The sequence below is a fragment of the Suricata suricatta genome, chromosome 3 (assembly GCF_006229205.1).
Source record: "Suricata suricatta isolate VVHF042 chromosome 3, meerkat_22Aug2017_6uvM2_HiC, whole genome shotgun sequence".
NCBI lineage: Eukaryota > Metazoa > Chordata > Mammalia > Carnivora > Herpestidae > Suricata > Suricata suricatta.
This window is the reverse complement of record NC_043702.1, coordinates 21,295,814-21,302,506: the sequence shown is the minus strand read 5'-3', so window position 1 is coordinate 21,302,506 and position 6,693 is coordinate 21,295,814. Positions and strand designations below refer to the sequence as shown.

Sequence of the window (6,693 nt, the reverse complement as noted above, 5' to 3'; positions counted from 1 at the left end):
CACTTCCCATATAACAAGCATGAGTACCTGTAGCTAAGTTTTTTACAACAATCATTACTACTAAGATTAGAATTGTAACTTCTGCAGAATCCATATTCTGGAAAATTGTAAAAATTATCTATGAGAAATCATTTGCTAAACACACACTGCTCTTTCTGCTCCTTGTACCTTTCACTATAAATAAAGCTAGAGAATCAGAGCAGAGATGCCTGCCTGGTGATCAGAAAGAAACTTGAGGCTCTCTCATCCCTTTCATGCCAACACCGTCCATCCTTCAGGGAACCCTGGACCTGCTGGAGCTGGACTCCAGCACAGCATTTTTGAGTCCTTTGGGTAGATACCTAGTAGTGCAATTGCTGGGTCATAGGGTAGTTCTATTTTTAATTTTTTGGGGAACCCCCATACTATATTCCAGAGTGTAAGCCAGGGATTCTTAAACGGCATCCATGAAATCCTTAATAGTTTATGAATAACTTTCAGGGAGTCCACAAACATACTGACATTTTCTGCAAAATATCACGCATACAGAGATTATGGAAGGTTTCCATAATTTCATCAGATTTTTAAATTCTCAAAGGAACTTGTGAATGAAAATGTTAAGAACCACTGAGAAAATGATATTAAGTTTGCATGCCACTATCACATAATTATATCATCTGAGGCCCACAAGATTAAGTCCAAGGTCAAAATTAAGATTCCCTAGAGCCAAATTTGGCCTATTGACATGTTTTGTTTGCCCCTGACAGCGTCTTCTAAAAAATGTAATTGCCAACATTTATATGTTGAAAAATGGAAATATCTGGCAAAATGAGACTCTCAGTCCAGCACAGTAGTAAGTGTCAGAGCTGAGAAAGGGCCGTCCCTTGGAAACAGGCAAGTATCCTCAAGTTTGTCCCCTGGCCACCACTCCCGAGAGTTCTAGACCCTTTTGTTCACTGATTTGCTGCCTGGCAACTGTAGAAGTATGTGTATGAGGGTCGCACACTAAATAATACGTGCAGAAGCTGATAGCAGGATCCAGTGTTGGCTGCAGTTCAGAATGGAGTATACTATGCCAGGGGTTCTCAAACGATGTGCCTGCTGGAACCTGGCTGTTATGTGCTCACCTTTGCTTTTTGCTACCATTCTTCTTCTAACAAGCAAATGTCTACAAACATATCTTTAAGCAGTTTGTGATGGTTAGTGGCTTTTTTTCAAAAGCACATGTAACATAATTATTGTATATTGTTATAGGTGCATTCACTCAGCAAATATTTCTTAAGCATATAATAGTATATTATTATCATATGGTATATTACTATACTAATATGCCAAGTACTTTTCAAGTTCTATTATATGTATCTAATACATAATATTATATATACATTATATATAATATAAATACATCTGCTAGTAAGGGGTTTTATATAATCTAATCTAGTATATAATATAAATATGTCTGCTAGTAAAGTGTCTTCTAACTTATATGATGAAATTAACTATATCAATATTTTATAATGTTCTGTAAAAAGTGTCATAAATCCATGTGTTCTGCACCTAAATACAATCACTGCCCTCTCCATGCTACAGCCCATTAAATTGTTTGTGCCTATTGTTTAGTCTCCTTCCATGCACAAAAAAGATAACTCTAGAAGAACATGTTTCTTTTCTCATTAATTGCAGTTCAGTAACATTGATTGATGTAACCTGGTAAATACATTATTCTGATATATCACTTCTCCTACCTGGGCTTTATGCTCTGCATAGAACTTTTTTTTTTTTAATGTATTATTTATTATTGAGACAGAGAGAAACAGAGCATGAGCAGGAGAGGGTCAGAGAGAGAGGGAGACACAGAATCTGAAGCTGGCTCCAGGCTCTGAGCTGTCAGCACAGAGCCTGATGCAGGGCTCAAACTCATGAATCGTGAGATTGTGACCTGAGCTGAAGTCGGCTGTTTAACCAACTGAGCCACCCAGGCACCCCTGCACAGAACTCTTGACTGCACATCAACAATGTATTCCTCCTGCGACCCCTGGCAAGCTCAGTCAATTGAGCGTCCAACTTTGGCTCAGGTCATGATCTCATGGTTGGTGAGTTTAAGCCCCACATTAGGCTTGCAGCTGTTAGCGCCCAGCCCACTGGATACTCTGTCCCTCTCTCGCTCTGCCCTTCCCCCGCTTTCACTCTCTCTCTCTCTCTCTCTCTCTCTCTCTCTCTCTCAAAAATAAATAAACTTTTTAAAAAATGTATCCCTCCCTTAGTCTTTCAATGTTAATAAATGCATCATATCAAAAATTTAGGAGAATATCCTTGATTTTCCTTTTCCCCTCATCCTTTCCTCAGTATTTAATATAATCAACCGTTGCTGCCTGTACCATAAATGTCCACCTTTGAATCCATTAACTTCTATCTCCTCTGCCCTTACTCTGGTCTTTCAGCATCTCTCACCTAGAGGAGTGCAGTAACCTCACTATTTTCTTCTTTACTTCTATTCTTGCAATTTTACAATTCAGTCACTGCAGAGAAGTACTTTTAACGTAAAATACACCCTTTTACTTCAATGCTTAGAACTCCCTCCTCTATGCCTTCTTCTTCCAATTGGAATAAAACGCAAACCCCTTAATTTGGTCTTCTTGAGATTCATGATGTAGCCCATAAATCTCATCAATTTTTACTGAAAATGAAGAAATGAGTGCCTGTCCTATGAGTCTGCCCTCCTCATTAAACTGCAGCCACGCTGGCTTCTTGCAGAAATACTGAGAAGGCCAAGCCTAATCCTTTTTTAGGGACTTTGTGTTTCTGTTCTCTGGGCCAAAAACACTCTCCTCCTGTTCTTTGTATGATTGGTTCCCTCTTATTCTTCAGCTCCTTAAACAAAGTTCATGTCCTCAGAGAGGGCTTCCTGGCCAATCAATCTAAATGAGTGGCCCTCCCTTCCTATGCTAAGTCTCACTCATTAACCTACATGATCTTATTTTATATACTTGCTTATTATCTGCCTCTATCCACTTGATCATAATCCCCATGAAAGCAAGAGATCCTGTCTCTCTTAGTCATCTGATGCTTGGATTAGATATTTGTTCACCTAAATGGGTACTTAGCACATAAGGGCCCAAAAATGTGTATTGGATAAATGAGTGAATGAATACATAAATTAAAATAAAGAAAAATATGGCCAATGCTCTCAGAGTCTGAAAGTGTGGATGCAGAGAATTGCAGTCTACTTTTCTGACACTCTGAACAATGTACTACATAAAGGATCAGATGAGGTAGGTAGTTGAGTTTGAGGATGGGTGGATGTTTGGACAGATGGATGAATAGATTTATTTAAGTGTTTGGTTATTGTGCTTTAGTGCATCGGTGTGAGCAAGGCTCATTTGATTTTGTTTGAGAGAGCCTTGCCTCTGACCTAGGCACATGAGCAGCCAAATTCTTGCCTAGTATATATCATTTTTAACAGAAAAAAAAAACCCAGATTCTATTGTTTCTTTTTTCAAACTAGCATAATGCACTGCCTGCTTTTCAATACTGTTTCCTGACTTTTGAGAAAAATGGATTCACATAGACCACTTTAAACAACTGTAATGCCCAAGATTTCAATATCACCCCAAAACCAGAAACCACCAGGGAGACCGAGTCACGCATGTAAAAGCAAAGGGCAGTTTTATTACGGCTTGGGCTCACCGGGCCTAAGTTCGGTCTCACAGCCTTCACCAATACAGTGGATCCGTGCTGAGAGCCCCGAACAAGGGCTAAGCAGGGTTTTTATGGGGTTTGGGAAGGGGGAGTTACAAGAAATTGTGACATCCAATCATTATTGTATAACAGCATTGGCAGTAACTCGAACCATACACATTGTCCAGGGTGTTTGTTACTTTTGGCGGGACCCAATCACAACATTTAGGGTTTCTTTGAAATTAACCAATTACAGAGCGAGTTCAGGGTCTTGTTTGGTGACTATCGGGTTAACTTTAACATTAGGTCACAGGGTCCTATCTAAAGTTCCCATCTGCAGGCCTCATCCTTAGGAATGTGGGGAGAGGTAGCTGGCCTTTCCTGATTGGATACAGCAAAGTGGTCTCTTCTCTAGTCAATGTGTAACTGCCTAATGGTTCCAGAGTGACTGACCTTAGGCCTTCTAGTTTAGAGGGGAAACAAAGCCTGTCATGGCCTCTATTTGGTTCAGCCTTACACAACGACCAATCTTTAAAAAAGTTTTTTAAGGGGAGGCTGGGTGGCTCCGTCAGTTAAGCGACTGACTTTGGCTCAGGTCATGATCTCACTGTTCATGGGTTCAAGCCCCACATTGGGCTCTGTGCTGACAGCTCAGAGCCTGGAGCCTGCTTCAGATTCTGTGTCTCCCTCACTCTCTGCCCTTCCCCCACTCATGTTCTGACTCTCTCTCTCTCTCTCTCAAAAGTAAATAAACATTAAAACAATTAAAAAATGTTTGCTATGGGTATACAATAATCATTTTCATTCATGCAAACCCATAATATTTGACAAACGGAAAAATATAGTGCCTTAGTGATATGATAAATATGAAATTGATGCTACTGTGTGAACTGCACACATTTGGTTTGGCAGAAAAAAGTGGGGTTTTTTAAAGAAAAGCCTCGGGGCTCCTGGGTGTTTTCATTGATTAAGCATCCAACTCTTGATTTCAGCTCAGGTCATGGACTTACAGTTTCATGGGCTTGAGTTCCATGTGAGGTTCTGTGCTGGCCATTCAGACTGCTTGCGATTCTCTCCCATTCTCTCTGCCCCTCCTCTGCTCACACTCTCTCTGACTCTCTCAAAATAAATAAATAAACTTAAAAAAATTTTTTAAAGATAAGCCTCTATAGACCTGTGTAATTCACTTATAAGGCATGGTAAATAAATTTTTTAAAAATTAATTAAGAGGTAATGGAAAATCTAATCAATTTTTACTGAAAATGAAGAAATGAGTTATTTTAATAAATATCAAAGTTCAGCTCTTGGATCAGGCAGAAAAAAAAATATTTCAAGTCACACAGAAAAATAAAATGTTTTTCCAGTGTAAAAGTAAGGAAAGTTCAGAAGATTCTTAATGAGGCAAAAGAGACAATTTAAAAATTTTTTTAATGTTTTATTTATTTATTTTTTAGGGTGGGGGCAAGAGAGCACATAAGTAGGAAAGGGGCAGAGAGAGAGAGGGAGGCACAGAACCCAATGTAGGCTCCAGGCTCCAAGCTGTCAGCATAGAGCCCAATGTGGGGCTCAAACTTATGAACTGTGAGATCATGACCTGAGCTGAAATTGGATGCACTCAACCAACTGAGCCACCCAAGCACCACCCCAAAATTTAAACATATTTTTAAAAAATCATTGTAAGACACATATATCATTTTTTTTCTTTTTTTTTTTTAACTTAGGAGTTTTTTAAAATTTATTTATTTTGAGAAAGAGAGAGAGAGCATGCGAGAGAGAAAGCACTAGTGGGGGAAGGGCAGAGAGAAAGAAGTGAGTGAGAATCCCAAGCCAGCCCAGAGCCCAGTGTGGGTCTCAAACTCACAAACTGCGAGATCATGACCTGAGCCAAAATCGGACACTTGACCAACTGAGACACCCAGGCACCTCTATATCATTTTTATTCTTAACAAAAAATGCTTCCTTGCTTTATGAAAATATTCAGAACCTGTCCCTAAATCTACCTGGAACTCCAAGCTCTACTGAAAGCAGAACAGAATTCAGCAACTTTGAGAGATCTGGGACTTATGAATAAGGAATCTCCAGATTTGTCTTAAATGCCAATGAATACTTAATTTGTAAAACTTACTAATAATAGTGCTAACATTTGTGTAATACTTTATAGTTTATGCACTTTGAAATACATTATCTCATTTGGTTTGCAAAATAACCATTGGGAAAATTGGAATATATTTAGTGTTATTTTACTGATAGAGAGAAGTGAGGGTAGCCCCAAAGTCACTAGTTCTGTACTGAAATAAGTAAAATCATCTCTGCTGCATAATATCACTTTCTAGTCATTCTACAGGAGTACCCAGGTTCAGTCTGCAAATGCCCTGGGAGACTTAACACATTAACTTACATTTTCTCTTAGATGTAAACTGGTGATTCCAGATCCTTGGGCAAGGATGAAGAAAAGCTCCTTGACAAGGTAGTTGTCCTTCTTTGGAGGAAGTTGCAGAAAGGAAGTTGGAGCCCATGAAGAGAACCTTATTCACAGATCATCTGAGGCCACACTGTCCTCACTCTAAGCTATGCTAGTGAACATCATGTAGGGAAATATATTTATGTTCTTGAAATTTTCAGTGTGTTGATTTTCAAAAATAAAGAATCAAGGCATGATTTAAATTTGCTAAGTGTTGTTTAAAGTAAGACACGAAGAGTGAGTTGGAGGAGTTTGCCAGGTATGGAGGAAGGGAAAACAAAAGTATTCCAATAGAGAAAGCAACATGTGTGAAGGTTAGAGACAAGAGACAGTATGGCCCATTTTATGATATGCTGGAATAATGCACGAAGATAAAAAAAAATTTGAGTTTTGATTGTATAGCATAAGAGCTATTTTTCCGTCATCTTAAATCTTTCTCAGTTTGCAGCTAGGTTTTTGGTGGAATGGGGCTGGTCACACACAGTTAAGAACATTTTGTTTTGTGAGAGTCCACGAAATAGGCTGGGCTCTGAGACTCTGAAATCAGGAACCAGATGTGACAAAATCTGAAAGAT

The 6,693-nt window shown here is 39.0% G+C and overlaps 1 long non-coding RNA gene across 1 annotated transcript; it reads left to right on the top strand.

The window, feature by feature from the left end:
• Window positions 1-1,005: 1,005 nt before the first annotated feature.
• On the top strand, window positions 1,006-6,321 carry LOC115286388. The gene is made up of 2 exons (XR_003906041.1): window positions 1,006-1,178; window positions 6,068-6,321. It is a non-coding gene; the product is annotated as an uncharacterized LOC115286388 (long non-coding RNA).
• Window positions 6,322-6,693: the final 372 nt, after the last annotated feature.